The 17,220-nt window shown below is 37.0% G+C and overlaps 1 long non-coding RNA gene across 1 annotated transcript; it reads left to right on the forward strand.

The window, feature by feature from the left end:
• Nucleotides 1–11,843: 11,843 nt before the first annotated feature.
• On the forward strand, nucleotides 11,844–16,715 carry LOC107574777 (uncharacterized). The gene is made up of 3 exons (XR_001607730.1): nucleotides 11,844–11,951; nucleotides 15,789–15,953; nucleotides 16,145–16,715. It is a non-coding gene; the product is annotated as an uncharacterized lncRNA (long non-coding RNA).
• Nucleotides 16,716–17,220: the final 505 nt, after the last annotated feature.

The raw sequence follows: 17,220 nt of genomic DNA on the forward strand, positions 1-17,220 counted from the left end.
CTGCAGGACTGTCTTGTGTTAGCTCTTTTGTCTTAGACTATATGCATATGGTCAACTTGGGAGTGGTTCGACGAATGCTAATATTCCTGACTCGGGGCCCAACACTTTGCAGCTTATCTGTAAGGCAAAGGAAAGAAATATCACAAAAGCTAAACAGACTGCGAGGAAAGATGCCTAGTGAATTTGCTCAGCAGCCCCGGGGTTTAGAAGAGCTGGACAGATGGAAGGCCACAGAATTTCGGCAGTTTTTGTTGTATACTGGACCAGTTGTGCTAAAGGATGCGTTATCTCCCGAAAGATACTACCATTTCCTATCCTTGACAGTAGCCATGTCAATCATGTTGGAGTCAGATGAGAGCACTCGCAGTGCATACCTTCAGTATGCCCATGAACTCATGTCACACTTTGTCATGCGCTGTGCTGACCTGTACGGAAAGTATTTTTCAGTTTACAATGTACATGGACTGATTCACCTTCATGAGGATGTGCGTCACTTCAATTGCTCGTTGAATGATATTTCTGGTTTTCCTTTTGAAAACCATCTCCAACAAATCAAGAAACATGTACGGAGTGGGAAAAATCCCCTAGCACAGGTGACCAGGCGATTGTCAGAGATTGAATATGCAAACGCCAAAACACAGCCTGAAGCACGACCTCGAATGTTTCTTTCTACAAAGGAAAAGGACAATTGTTTTCTCTTGCGAGATGAAAAATTTGCTTTCATCAGAGAAAGAAGAGAAGATGGCATTGTGGTATGTGATGTCCTGCACCAGCGTTACACATCACCGTTGTTTGAGAAGCCATGCAACTCCAAACTTCTCAATATAGTGTACACAAGAAACGGGCAAGGCAGGATGAAAAGACGACAACTGCTTAAAACGGATCTGTTCCGCAAGGTGGCCTGCCTGGTATAGAACACAGAATTTGAAGGTTGGCAAGTTTAATTAAAATCTTAATTAACCTCTGTGAAAGGGATGGCCAAATTTGGTCCTGGAGAGCCACAGTCCTGCAGAGTTTTGCTCCAACCTTAATAAAAACTCACCGGCCTGTAGCTTTGTAGTAACTCTTAGACCTTGATTAGCTTGTTCAGGTGTGTTTGATTAGGGTTGGAGCTTAGTCTGCAAAACTGTGGCTCTCCAGGACTGACGTTGGCCACCTCTGCTCTATGTAGATGTGTCCAATGTTTGATATTGGAGCAGACCGTGCACAAAACACAGCCAATCAGCAATAAGGAGTGTATATACTCACAATGATGCAGTGTGTGGGGGGAGGATTTCAAATATCAACAGCGTTTCTCAGAAATCACTGAGTGTACCTATAAGTACACAGTATAAGTGAGCGTACTGATGATGAGTATTGACAATCCAATATGTATTATTTATTTCTGGTGGCATTTGTGTTTGTTTGTTTGTTTGTTTGTAGTAGTTTCATAAAAAAATGTAGGGTGAAAACATGCTAACACTTTAGCATGTGTTTAGCGTTAGTGTTTTACTTGCCAGATCATGTATGCCAGAGCTGTGTGGGTGGAGCATGGTAAAGAAGTGGAGGGAACTGCGCCAGACAACTGGATTGATGCTGAAAAAATATCATTAGATGGCCAAAAAAAGGGGAAAAGGCAGCTTTCCTCAATCAGCACTCCCTCAGGATGACTGGATGACGTTCACCTTGGTGAAGTGTAAAATGACCTCCAGTAAGTTTTTGTTAATGATCTAATTAGATTCTTTGCTCTTTGTCAAAATAAAAATTGTAAGGCAGCCAAATGAGAAAAATCAAGTCAAACTTACGGGTGCTCCAATGGGGAGCTGTATCGGTCGAGCACCCTTAGTCAAAGTGCTAGTAGTAAAGTCATTTTTATTGTAATTGTATTGTCTGTGATTTTTACTTTACAGTTAGCATTCGTGAATGCGATGATTATGACATGATGAGTCATGTTGAGGAGGAAGAGGAGAAAGATGAGGAAGCAGTTCGGAGGAAAAAGACCAAACGCAACTTTGATGACTATATTCTTGGTATGTTTTTATGATAATTGTTGAATCTGTCTTGAGAATCAACGTCTATACAGTAAATTAATATGGGGCCCTCAAGTTTCAGGTCACTTATTTAACTGATAATTAGTGCATGTTATAAAAGATATTAATTTGTACAATTACAGAATCTGACGATTTGGAGGAGGAAGAAGAGAACATGACAGGTAACGGTTTCCTAAGCTTGCTGACATTGCACACCTAAGTAGTTCTTATAGAATTGCAAAGTTATACGATTACAAAGTTAAAGCTCATTATTTTTACGACTGATGCTTCCATTTAATTTATGTACTGCATCTGTCTAGATGCCATTATGCCCTCCTTTCCCATTCCACCAACAAAGGTGACAAAGTCCATCCAGATGGAGTCTGCTGGATTTAACAAAAAGTCCACTGGTACTTAGTATCCATTATTCGAATCTACTAATTTCTTTCATATTTTTTTCTTGCATAATTATAACATGATGGTGGTTACGAAATCGTTGTTAATGTACCTTTGCAAATTTTCAGACTCTGGACACTCAAATTTTGCCAGGTCTCACCAGACTGGTGTTGGGTACAGGGACAGGTCCACAGGCAGTTAGTAATCATCATATTAAACAGTCACCTCAAATACCACAACTCATTTTATCAACCACAAAACATTTAATCAATATTTTGAACATATATTGAACTGGTTTTGTGTTTAACATTCTGAGCCTCATGGTTGAGCATATGGTTGTGCCGAAGATATATCATGTCAAAGATGTCGCCTGTTGCTGATGCCTTTGATGATAGCAAAATAATAATAATTACTATTATCCGTCAAAAATACACTAGGCGCTTATCTTAAGTGAAGCAGCGCAGAGAGCCTGGGACACGCTCAGATATCTGCCGTGGCGCGGCTGGTATAAACACAAGCATTGACTATAGTGACTGCGATCAGTTCGTGGGCTTGTCAGAGCCGTAACGTGCCGTGTAAATAAGGGGTAAGAGATTTATTCATCATACAGTGTACATAGCTTCACTGATTATAAGGTGAGTGTTTTTGCACCGATTGAGCTTGACTGACGGCTGAGTACAGCAGAGCAGGAATTGCACACTGGGGTTGCTTGAGTCATCCAAACTTAATAAATCATATAGGCACAAAACTTGCAACAAAAGCTATATCCACTATTACGAACAACAAAGTAATATTTGATACATTTTGTCTTTCAGATTATGAAATTGATCAAACACAAATCTCAAGATACTCTGGAAGGTCTTTCTCAGAGCAGAGTAACAGGTCCTCTGCACATCAATCCAGTCATACAGGGCCTCGTAGGGAAACGGACTTAAGATTTCCAATGGATATGGCAAGTAAGTACTTTAGTCAGAACTGTTATCAAAAGCACAAATAATGAATTGAACAGGACATATAGCATTAGCAGATTTAACTTAAACATCTGTTTAAGGATAACAATAGCATAATTTTCCTATTGGCTCTTTGCCAGCAGTATAAACCGACATAAATAATTTAACGTGTTTCTTTTTTATTTCAGAGTTTCAGAAAAAAGTCTTGTCTAAATTGGTGGAAATCCACATGGAGGTCAGAAGGTTGGGAAGAAGTGAGCCTCCCCTTTCATCCACCCATATAGAGCAGCTGGAGACGATGGAGGACTTTGAGAGAGAGGAGGAACGCCTCAAGGACAAGCAAGCCTTTGAGTCTCTGGTATGATTTGCAAGACACACTCTGGAAGTGATGTAATTTTATGCTCTTGTTTTATTTATTAATATTCTTCTGTCGTATATCAGTGAAGCATGTTACAGTCTAATGTTTTCTAACATGACAGGAATATTACCCCCTCTTTAAAGGTGTTGCAACTTGCAAGAATTGGAGGGAAAGATGTAAGGGATTGTGACCATAAAATTCTTGACAGGTATTTTCAACAGTACCCCTACATATAGAACTTGCCAAACATGATACATTTCTTGTCACAGTTTGCCAGTTGACAGAGGATGTGACATATCTATCTCTGCTTATACTATACTCGCATGTTGTCCCAAATCTGAATCGATTTCTTTCTTGTACTGAACATAAAAGAATAAATTTTTTTTGAAGAATGTGGGTAACCAAACAGCTGCTGGTCTACATTGACTTACTAAGGAATTCACTAAGGACCAGCAACCGTTTGGTTACCCACATTCTTCAAAATAACTTTCATGTTCAACAGAAGAAATAAACTCATTTAGGTTTAAAACAACTTGAGAGAGGGAAAATGATGAGTGGACGATCATTTTTGGGTGAACTATACCTTTAATGTTAACAAAACATCTTGACTGAAGAACTTTAATACAGTTGCTTTAATAAGAATCAAGTGTTACACAGTGAAGTGTGCTTTATTTATATTTATTCATTCAATTTCTTGAATGTTACTGCTAAATACACCTACTGTACCTAATCGGACGACTTGCAAAATAGTAAAACCAACATGACAAAGAATCGTGATAAAATTGTAATTGTTATTTTCCTGAAAACAAAAGTTAATCCACTAAAAAAAAAAATTTTTCTTGGCAATCTTTAATCAAAATCTGACCATTTGCTTCTGCTCTGGAATGTAATTTCTTCTATGATGATGTCAGTCTGATTGGGCAGAATATCCTTAACCACGTCCCTCCAACCGTTAGTTTGCTATGAGTGAGATGGAGAGGAGCACACACTTTTTTTAGCGTTTATTAAAACCGTGATGAGAACTGACCCGTGATGAAACCGAGGGGTTTCATTACCCTTTAAAGCCATTTCGCTATTTCAGTCATCATACAGAAACCATCAACACCCACCACTCCTCTTGTCATCAAGACATGAGATGCAGTGCTAAACAGTCTCTCGCTGTCTGTGCTTGTAAAGTTTTTGCTCTTTCTCTTTCAAGTGTTTCCACATTACCCGCATGTTTCCTGCATTATAAAGAGTGCACACCTCTCACTCTACACTGAGTGCCGTTTGATCGTGTCACCAAAAATGTCATGAGCTTTTTTTGTTATTTTCGGCAGAATAATGTCGGTTGCCGAACATTCGGTGCATCCCTAATATTAACTTTAACTTCTCAGGTAATATCAACGTTTGTCTTATTTCAGATGCGGACGAAATTACAACAACAGTGACTGATTTTCTCATCCTCCGATTACTTATCAATCCTGTTTTTATTATCATTATCATTCAAAAAATGTATAAATTCAGAACAGGATTGGAATATAATTCGATTTTAAATAAGACAAATATTTGTTCTATATAACAGTAGTGTTTACAACAGCAAAACCACCATACCCTGTAAACTCAATAATAATAATAATAATAATAATAATAATAATAATAATAATAATAATAATAATAATAATAATAATAATAATAATAATAATAATAATAATAATAATAATAATAATAATAATAATAATAATAATAATAATAATAGGCCTAATAGGCTATAATTCCGTCTCTAATTTCAGAGTGATTAAGAGGTGCAAAGAAAAATATCTTTAACTTTTAAACTTAAAATGGTATTTTCTGTTCTGTGTTTCTGTTTCAAAACTGCGTCATGGCATTTGCTTTCTATCAATACAGAAGCATCCGTTTCGATACACCTATCAGCAAAGAGCACAGCCCTATTAAAAGCCGTGCTCCATGTGCCCCTTTTATACTTTGAGCGGCTGCCCCTCCAAAGGTCTCGCGATACAGAACGAGACCAAACGCGATATCAGCACGTCTCCACACAGTAAACAAAACAAGCCTTTCCAGCGCTTTTTCTTACCTGCGCTTCTGCAAAGTTCACTTAATTTATCAGGATTCGGTTTCAATTTTAGTCTAGCTCTGTGTTTAATCTGCCTCCAATTTCAAGGGATCATTCAATTTAGGTTGTATTTCTAATTAAAAACTGATCACAAATATCAATTATGGATTAATTTAGATATTTGATTATTTTGAATATTTCATACTTTCAGTTATTTGTTCATCAGGGACCCGATGCTGCATTTGAGTCTCGCGCTGGCCTCACGTGGATCTCATGATCACAAACTCGCCAGGGGCCTCATGTATAAACGTTGCGTATGCACAAAATGGGTATAGAAATGAGCGTATACTATGTTTTCCATGCACGTATCTGGATTTATAACAATATAAACTTGGCGTAAATATGTGCTCTTGACCATGCGTACGCACTCTTTTTCCTGGAGTGAGAAAAGTAATGAAGTAAACAAGGCTTTTAAACTCTGTTTTCATTTCGATATACACATTTACATTAAATATTCCACTCTCATTAAATGAAAATGGATAGTTTATCTTTTAATATGAATCTCAGTTCTTCCAAATGCAAGATATTTCTCAATTCCCACACCTCAAAAATAGGGACAGAAACTGCTTTCCACATCTGTGAGATGTTTTTTGTTTTGTTTTTTGCAAGCATCATACAGAGCGAAATGGCCTGTGTTTGATATTTTGTTCAATTTGTTCATGTTTTTCACTCACTCGCGAATAAGTTAAAGGGTTAGTTCACCTAAAAATGAAAATTCTGTCATTAATTACTCACCCTCATGTCGTTCCAAACGCATATTCGTTCATCTTCGGAACACAGATAAAGATATTTCCCCAAATACAAAATGAGAAAGGGAACTAGCCCACATCAAAGAGTACATTAAGTTGATCTATAAACAGATATCTGTGTGCTGCTGTTTATATGATTATATAATTACACCAGGATTCTCACGGTAGACCTTCATTTCTGTGTGACTAAACACTGTAGGGTTTCTGGATCACTGTACATCTCTCTTCTTCTCACAGGTGAGAAACATGTCGTACTTTAATGAAGAGCTTCATAGCCAAACATTTTCAGTTGGATATCTGGATTATGTGTTATTTTATCAGAAATGTTTTATAGCGGTCAATTCTGTGCTGAATGTTTGTAATATTCTAATCATTGTTTGTTTCTATATTCCTTGTTGTCTTAAAGGGTTAGATGAGGAAGAAACGCATGAAGACAGAACAGTAAAACACTGAATCTTGTCAGATGAAGCAGCTGCAGAGAAATAAGAGTGAATAGATAAATATCAATCAAGATACAAACAGTGGATAATATGGCAATCAATGCCACATGCTTTACCAGCTTTATTTAGATTTATTAGGAACATTTATTCACATTCTAATTACAAATCTGCTGCTTGAAACAGCTGCTTGATCAGGACTTCTGTGTGAGTACAGAGTAAAAGGGATAAAACATGCTGAAAACTGCCTTCTGAAACCAGAGGTGAGTCAAAACCAACCGAGCTGAGACATTTTTTTTTTACCAGAAATAAGACACAAACCACAAAAGACACTTGTTTGCAAACTGAAAATTGTATATGAACATTTTTGAATATAACTGTGTCCATCTGACTAAATGTGGTTTCATCCCTTCCACAAGCCATTCAGCAACATGATGATAATGATAGTGTTCATTTAATTTAAGTACATTGTACATGATTTCTCAGTTAAATTGCAATATCAACATTATATCAACCATCAGTCACTGGATTTGTGGATATAAGTTTTTCGAGTATAGTGCATGTGTTCCACTTCCTTGTCAAGTCGAGGAAGTTCTTATCTCAAACAACACAAGCAGCCAATCAAAGAAAAAAGCCTTTGAAGCCCTTTCTGTTCGTAGACTATCAGAGGAGTGAGAACATGAGTCTTGCTGATCTCGAAATCGAAGCTCCTTTTCTGTCATAATGTGCATCTTCTCATGAGGTGATAAACAATCCTCTTCTGAAGCTCAGACAGCACAACATCAGCAGACATCTCAGAGTTGTGATGGATGTTTCTTCTCTTCAGCTCAACACAAGGTGATTACAACACATCACTTTAATGTTTGTTAAGAGTTTTTACAGGACGTAGTTTAACCAAAAATAGTTCATTAGGCTACTGAACAACCCCCCAATATATATACTGCCATGGTTAATGGAAACCTAGAATCAGATTGTTTTAATTGATTTAAATCGTGCCCTCTATCTTCACACATGAATGAACAGAGCAGCTGTCAGCGCAATACGACTGAAGAGCACTTCTTTAACTGTGCACCAGCGGCACGCTCCAAAAGTGATTTGCGCGAGACATGATGATAAAATGTGCGGTCTATTTGAATTCTATTGAGAAATTGCCTCTTTAAAATGCTATGGAGAAATTATCTAAAAATAAAAAAGGCACATCTTGCATCAGCATTAATTACAATCTTTTTCATGACCTCCTTTAGGCTTCTAGAATTCATCACGTTTTATTGGCTCATTTATTTTGGTAAATCTGGTCCAACTTGTTGTAGAATTTATAATAGATAATCTGTTAACGAATACATTTTCCTATAGATTTATATTACAACTGTGGCATGCTATATTGTTTCTAAATGTGCAGGCTGTTTTTTTCATAATAAATGCTATATAAATAAATAATAATAATAAAACAAAAATTGCCTGGTAATGATTGGCTAGCCTTATTATAACAAATGCTACACTGTAAAAAAAATGATGGTAACAATATTACACATAATATTTTTAAGTAGTTTTTAAGGCTTGTATTTTTAATGGAATCTACCTGAATAAATAATGTAAAATCTCCTAAATTAATTAATCTATGACACAATGAATTTAATATAATATGTGAAATGTGCTCATTTATTTTAAGACGATTCTCAAAAGTCTGTGATTTTGAGTGAGGCCTGTTTGTATTTGGCTTTGGGTTATTTTGTACATTTAAAAGACTGTATATAGGGTGACCATAAGTGCCATTTTCCCAGGATCTGGCCAGGATTTCTATATTGCCTAAAATATCTAGGTTTTAGCTTTGTTTGCGTGTGCAGACCGATTGGTGTTTGACATCAAAATACCATACAGACGGTTCCTTATGCTTTCAAAATGCTCTCGAGGTATTTTGATGTCAAACACTGATCGGTCTGCACACGCAAACAAAGCTAAAACCTAGATATTTTAGGCAATATAGAAATCCTGGCCAGGACGCGTCCTGGGAAAATGGCACTTATGGTCACCCAAGTATACAGCCAGACAGCTCAAGTAGGAAAATACTTGAGAAATACTGTAAAATACTACACTAGCACTAGCACTAGCACAGCTACTGCTCATTGAGCAAGTCATAATACCTGTTCTCAGCCCCAGTCCTCGCGTAACGTTACCCCCGCTCTGCATGTTTTGCACGTCTCTCTTTGTTAACACACCTGATTCAGATCAGCTCGTTAGAAGTGAGCTCCGTGCATGAACTGTGCCGACTGACATGCTCCCTACACAGTGTGCATTGCTCCCTACTCCCTGAGCAGGGGAGATCCGTTGAAGTTTACTTCACTTCGGAACATTCATTTACAGATTTGCTCTGCCTGCAGTGTCTTCACACACAGACGAAACTTACTAGAGAAGCGTGAAGTGGGACATAATACACCTCTGTAAATAAATACAATTTAAATTCACGTCTCGCACACTTAAATGCCCTTTGTCTGGAACATATACGCTCCCTTCAAACTGGAATCATGGAGGAATATCTGGTGATGTCCACTTCGCAGGGCACTTACAGTCAGATATAATAAACGTCTGAAGCAATAAGAGAAACACACTAAATGTGCAGAGCAGGGGTGCGCGAGGCATGAAGACAGAACAGTAAAACACTGAATCTTGTCAGATGAAGCAGCTGCAGAGAAATAAGAGTGAATAGATAAATATCAATCAAGATACAAACAGTGGATAATATGGCAATCAATGCCACATGCTTTACCAGCTTTATTTAGATTTATTAGGAACATTTATTCACATTCTAATTACAAATCTGCTGCTTGAAACAGCTGCTTGATCAGGACTTCTGTGTGAGTACAGAGTAAAAGGGATAAAACATGCTGAAAACTGCCTTCTGAAACCAGACGTGAGTCAAAACCAACCGAGCTGAGACATTTTTTTTTTACCAGAAATAAGACACAAACCACAAAAGACACTTGTTTGCAAACTGAAAATTGTATATGAACATTTTTGAATATAACTGTGTCCATCTGACTAAATGTGGTTTCATCCCTTCCACAAGCCATTCAGCAACATGATGATAATGATAGTGTTCATTTAATTTAAGTACATTGTACATGATTTCTCAGTTAAATTGCAATATCAACATTATATCAACCATCAGTCACTGGATTTGTGGATATAAGTTTTTCGAGTATAGTGCATGTGTTCCACTTCCTTGTCAAGTCGAGGAAGTTCTTATCTCAAACAACACAAGCAGCCAATCAAAGAAAAAAGCCTTTGAAGCCCTTTCTGTTCGTAGACTAGCAGAGGAGTGAGAACATGAGTCTTGCTGATCTCGAAATCGAAGCTCCTTTCCTGTCATAATGTGCATCTTCTCATGAGGTGATAAACAATCCTCTTCTGAAGCTCAGACAGCACAACATCAGCAGACATCTCAGAGTTGTGATGGATGTTTCTTCTCTTCAGCTCAACACAAGGTGATTACAACACATCACTTTAATGTTTGTTAAGAGTTTTTACAGGACGTAGTTTAACCAAAAATAGTTCATTAGGCTACTGAACAACCCCCCAATATATATACTGCCATGGTTAATGGAAACCTAGAATCAGATTGTTTTAATTGATTTAAATCGTGCCCTCTATCTTCACACATGAATGAACAGAGCAGCTGTCAGCGCAATACGACTGAAGAGCACTTCTTTAACTGTGCACCAGCGGCACGCTCCAAAAGTGATTTGCGCGAGACATGATGACATGATGATCGGTCTATTTGAATTCTATTGAGAAATTGCCTCTTTAAAATGCTATGGAGAAATTATCTAAAAAAAAAAGAAAAAAAGGTTGCATCAGCATTAATTACAATCTTTTTCATGACCTCCTTTAGGCTTCTAGAATTCATCACGTTTTATTGGCTCATTTATTTTGGTAAATCTGGTCCAACTTGTTGTAGAATTTATAATAGATAATCTGTTAACGAATACATTTTCCTATAGATTTATATTACAACTGTGGCATGCTATATTGTTTCTAAATGTGCAGGCTGTTTTTTTCATAATAAATGCTATATAAGTAAATAATAATAATAAAACAAAATTGCCTGGTAATGATTGGCTAGCCTTATTATAACAAATGCTACACTGTAAAAAAAATGATGGTAACAATATTACACATAATATTTTTAAGTAGTTTTTAAGGCTTGTATTTTTAATGGAATCTACCTGAATAAATAATGTAAAATCTCCTAAATTAATTAATCTATGACACAATGAATTTAATATAATATGTGAAATGTGCTCATTTATTTTAAGACGATTCTCAAAAGTCTGTGATTTTGAGTGAGGCCTGTTTGTATTTGGCTTTGGGTTATTTTGTACATTTAAAAGACTGTATATAGGGTGACCATAAGTGCCATTTTCCCAGGATCTGGCCAGGATTTCTATATTGCCTAAAATATCTAGGTTTTAGCTTTGTTTGCGTGTGCAGACCGATTGGTGTTTGACATCAAAATACCATACAGACGGTTCCTTATGCTTTCAAAATGCTCTCGAGGTATTTTGATGTCAAACACTGATCGGTCTGCACACGCAAACAAAGCTAAAACCTAGATATTTTAGGCAATATAGAAATCCTGGCCAGGACGCGTCCTGGGAAAATGGCACTTATGGTCACCCAAGTATACAGCCAGACAGCTCAAGTAGGAAAATACTTGAGAAATACTGTAAAATACTACACTAGCACTAGCACTAGCACAGCTACTGCTCATTGAGCAAGTCATAATACCTGTTCTCAGCCCCAGTATCGAAGCTCCTTTCCTGTCATAATGTGCATCTTCTCATGAGGTGATAAACAATCCTCTTCTGAAGCTCAGACAGCACAACATCAGCAGACATCTCAGAGTTGTGATGGATGTTTCTTCTCTTCAGCTCAACACAAGGTGATTACAACACATCACTTTAATGTTTGTTAAGAGTTTTTACAGGACGTAGTTTAACCAAAAATAGTTCATTAGGCTACTGAACAACCCCCCAATATATATACTGCCATGGTTAATGGAAACCTAGAATCAGATTGTTTTAATTGATTTAAATCGTGCCCTCTATCTTCACACATGAATGAACAGAGCAGCTGTCAGCGCAATACGACTGAAGAGCACTTCTTTAACTGTGCACCAGCGGCACGCTCCAAAAGTAATTTGCGCGAGACATGATGATAAAATGTGCGGTCTGTTTGAATTCTATTGAGAAATTGCCTCTTTAAAATGCTATGGAGAAATTATCTATAAAAAAAAGGCACATCTTGCATCAGCATTAATTACAATCTTTTTCATGACCTCCTTTAGGCTTCTAGAATCTGTAACTGTGCACCAGCGGCACGCTCCAAAAGTGATTTGCGCGAGACATGATGATAAAATGTGCGGTCTATTTGAATTCTATTGAGAAATTGCCTCTTTAAAATGCTATGGAGAAATTATCTAAAAAAAAAAGGCACATCTTGCATCAGCATTAATTACAATCTTTTTCATGACCTCCTTTAGGCTTCTAGAATTCATCACGTTTTATTGGCTCATTTATTTTGGTAAATCTGGTCCAACTTGTTGTAGAATTTATAATAGATAATCTGTTAACGAATACATTTTTCCTATAGATTTATATTACAACTGTGGCATGCTATATTGTTTCTAAATGTGCAGGCTGTTTTTTTCATAATAAATGCTATATAAATAAATAATAATAATAAAACAAAAATTGCCTGGTAATGATTGGCTAGCCTTATTATAACAAATGCTACACTGTAAAAAAAATGATGGTAACAATATTACACATAATATTTTTAAGTAGTTTTTAAGGCTTGTATTTTTAATGGAATCTACCTGAATAAATAATGTAAAATCTCCTAAATTAATTAATCTATGACACAATGAATTTAATATAATATGTGAAATGTGCTCATTTATTTTAAGACGATTCTCAAAAGTCTGTGATTTTGAGTGAGGCCTGTTTGTATTTGGCTTTGGGTTATTTTGTACATTTAAAAGACTGTATATAGGGTGACCATAAGTGCCATTTTCCCAGGATCTGGCCAGGATTTCTATATTGCCTAAAATATCTAGGTTTTAGCTTTGTTTGCGTGTGCAGACCGATCAGTGTTTGACATCAAAATACCTCGAGAGCATTTTGAAAGCATAAGGAACCGTCTGTATGGTATTTTGATGTCAAACACCAATCGGTCTGCACACGCAAACAAAGCCAAAACCTAGATATTTTAGGCAATATAGAAATCCTGGCCAGGACGCGTCCTGGGAAAATGGCACTTATGGTCACCCAAGTATACAGCCAGACAGCTCAAGTAGGAAAATACTTGAGAAATACTGTAAAATACTACACTAGCACTAGCACTAGCACAGCTGCTGCTCATTGAGCAAGTCATAATACCTGTTCTCAGCCCCAGTCCTCGCGTAACGTTACCCCCGCTCTGCATGTTTTGCACGTCTCTCTTTGTTAACACACCTGATTCAGATCAGCTCGTTAGAAGTGAGCTCCGTGCATGAACTGTGCTCCGATTGACATGCTCCCTACACAGTGTGCATTGCTCCCTATTCCCTGAGCAGGGGAGATCCGTTGAAGTTTACTTCACTTCGGAATATTCATTTACAGATTTGCTCTGCCTGCAGTGTCTTCACACACAGACGAAACTTACTAGAGAAGCGTGAAGTGGGACATAATACACCTCTGTAAATAAATACAATTTAAATTCACGTCTCGCACACTTAAATGCCCTTTGTCTGGAACATATACGCTCCCTTCAAACTGGAATCATGGAGGAATATCTGGTGATGTCCACTTCGCAGGGCACTTACAGTCAGATATAATAAACGTCTGAAGCAATAAGAGAAACACACTAAATGTGCAGAGCAGGGGTGCGCGAGGACTGGGACTGAAGAACGCTGTCTTAGAGGAGTATCCAGAACCATAAGCTCTACTCTTCTGCACAATGTTACAGATTTGCTCTGCCTGCAGTGTCTTCACACACAGACGAAACTTACTAGAGAAGCGTGAAGTGGGACATAATACACCTCTGTAAATAAATACAATTTAAATTCACGTCTCGCACACTTAAATGCCCTTTGTCTGGAACATGTGCGCTCCCTTCAAACTGGAATCATGGAGGAATATCTGGTGATGTCCACTTCGCAGGGCACTTACAGTCAGATATAACAAACGTCTGAAGCAATAAGAGAAACACACTAAATGTGCAGAGCAGGGGTGCGCGAGGACTGGGACTGAAGAACGCTGTCTTAGAGGAGTATCCAGAACCATAAGCTCTACTCTTCTGCACAATGGTAACGATTGCACTGTGCAATGCAAACTTCTAGCCATATGCAAAGCATGCTGGGAACTAACAATCACCTCTAAAATAAAACTACAAAATTGAGCCAATTCTCTTAAAATAATTAGGTAGCCTTCTTTCCTGATTTGTTTCCGTTTAATCAGTTTCTCAATTCAAGCCTCAAAACTGCTAAAGTTTCCTATAAAAAAATGAGGAAAATACATCTCTTGGTTTTATTAGTAAAAAGTTCTCCATATTTTCTATACAACACTGAATCACAATTTATTTAATGAAAATTACAAGACCCTTATTATTTTTTTTTTACCGTGTATTATTAAAATACCTGGAGGTGAAAAAATAAATGAATAAGCTCAGACACCAACAGCCTAGAAAGGTTAATTATTTAAATACTTAACTAGTTAATTGCAAATGAGATGTTAATTAATAATGGTATAATAATTAGATAATGCATTAAATATTTTTAGATTTAATTTAAAAACGATTTCTTTCTTTAACTGTAGAAACTGCTAAATATATTCAGCCAACGCAGACTTATTGCTGCTGTAGTTTTGTTACTCTGAATTTACACTGCATCACTTAATGCACAGCTGTGTTTTGACATCGACTTGTCAGATAGTTCGTTCTGTCCATTGATACAATATTTATCACTGTCAAGCATAGCAATCACTTGCGGCACAATTTAGCGGATTCTCTCATGCAATTTGTTACACTAACGTTTGTCATTCCTGAAACCGTACACATGGACATTTGGTCCTCTTAGACTAACACAACTTTTCTTTAAATTGTGAATAGATTATGTGGAGAAATGAGCAAATTGTGCTCTCCTTAAAGCACAGTTGATTTTGAAATGGCTTAAAACCAGGAAGTAATCGTGCATATAGCCAGTTTTCGTCTCATTCATACGGATTGCTGTTTTTGTTTCATTCAGATGTTTTATTATGATTCACAAAGCTAAAGTCAGACCATACTCTTATTGCTTCAAATTTTGAAATTATACAATCTATTATAAATCAAAGCCTACTCGTGCAGCATATGTGTAGCAACTTTGTTTGGATGGTGATTTAAAATACAGCGGTCGCCCTCTGGAAAGAGCAGGCAAAGCCTTTTATTAATTTTATTTTGATTTGGGAGCTGTTTTAAAATTTCAGTTTAGTTTTGTGATTTGACATATTTCAATTTCACAAAGAAATGTGTAGCATATTGTCTGAGAAATAATAAAAGGACACTTTTTCATTTATAATTGGACATAACTCTAATATTGTAAAAAAAATTATAAAATTCTGAAAATTGTGTTATGAGATCAGTATCATCGCATCTTGAGTGAATGGTTACATGTTGACTGTTAGCTGTTACTGGTTTAGTCACATGGAGGATATAAACTGAACTTGCATTAACTCTTCATGTCATCTGTGTGATTTAACAGATACAGACGGGCTGCAGAAATGAAATAGCATGGAGAAAACTATACAAACCAACAGCACAGAGAGAAAAATGGAGGCCAGAAATGAAACACAAACCAGTGAAACACAAGAGAAAAGCAGACAGAGACTAGTTAGACGAGACAGTATGGGACAGCTAAAACCAAACTGTAAGTGTTTGTTCATTATAGAAAATTCTAGTCTTCACACTCCCGTCTTAAAGTTTCACATTCAGACAAATTCACTTTCTGCATTCAGTTTACAGATGTGTGTAAATGACAGAATATTTTTTATAGATTGAGAATATAAACATCTAAAACAATGAGTCTAATCTTACCTGATATATGTTTGTGATTTCTAGTCTCAGATGATCCAGACGGGCCTGTAAAGTTTCAATCTGATGTCAAAAGCTCTTCAGCATCATCAACATCAGTGTCCTCCGGATAGCAGCGGCTGAAGACCTGAACATCATCATCATCATCATCATCATGATGGCAGGCTCCATCACTCCAGACTACAGTGTGTTCAGCTCCTGGACTCTTTCAGGGCTAGAGCCACTGCCCCTCTGCCCTCATCGGCTGAGCTTTCTCACCATCAGAGACCTGCGCTGGATGGATTTTTCTGTCCCGCTCCCGCCCGCAAAAGCCAGCATAAAAGCAACCTAGATAGATTTTTTTTCAGTGCATCCATAAATGTACATTAAATAGCTCCGTAACATCTCCTAAGTTCCACAGCATTCCAGTATAAACGCTCCAGATAAAATATTGTTATTTAGGCCAAGCATCAACATTCACAAAGCCCTGTGACAGAAGCAGCACAACATCTCTCTGTTTCTCCAGATTTACAGTAGGACTAAATGAAGAGAATCACATTATGGTGATAACATTATGACAGCTTAAAATGTTATCTGATCTAATAAAAAAAATATATATACAGAATATTTTTCCTCGCTACTGCAGATTCATCAGTATTACAGCACATCAACTGCTGAGAGAAGATCACAGGAACACACATTTTAATATATCTCCTGCTCTCAGGTTCACATCAGGTGGTGAAATAATCCTCTGACATGGTTAAAAATAATGAGTGGTCTTGTCACGATTATGTTTCTCTCCAGTGGGCGCAGTTCTCAGAGTAATATGAGACGATCTGCTCTACTTTTGTGTCCTAAATGCTCATTTTGGGGGGGTTGACAGCTTATAAAAACCTAGTTCTGGGTTTTTTAGCTGTACACCTGGTCACACAGCAGCTTTTAGAAATTGTTCTGTTTTTTGATACGAGTCAGAAATGACAAGAAATCAGCTTCCCGCAATAGAAAGTCAATGATCACCCCAGATTCAAAAGAAAAAATAAGAAATTATATTTAACATGAAAATTAAGTACATTTTCACTACTATTATTCTATATTTTAACTGTCATGTTATTTTCATGATCATT

This window comes from Sinocyclocheilus grahami, unplaced genomic scaffold, assembly GCF_001515645.1.
Source record: "Sinocyclocheilus grahami isolate Dianchi unplaced genomic scaffold, SAMN03320097.WGS_v1.1 scaffold2335.1, whole genome shotgun sequence".
In the NCBI taxonomy this organism is placed as follows: Eukaryota; Metazoa; Chordata; class Actinopteri; order Cypriniformes; family Cyprinidae; genus Sinocyclocheilus; species Sinocyclocheilus grahami.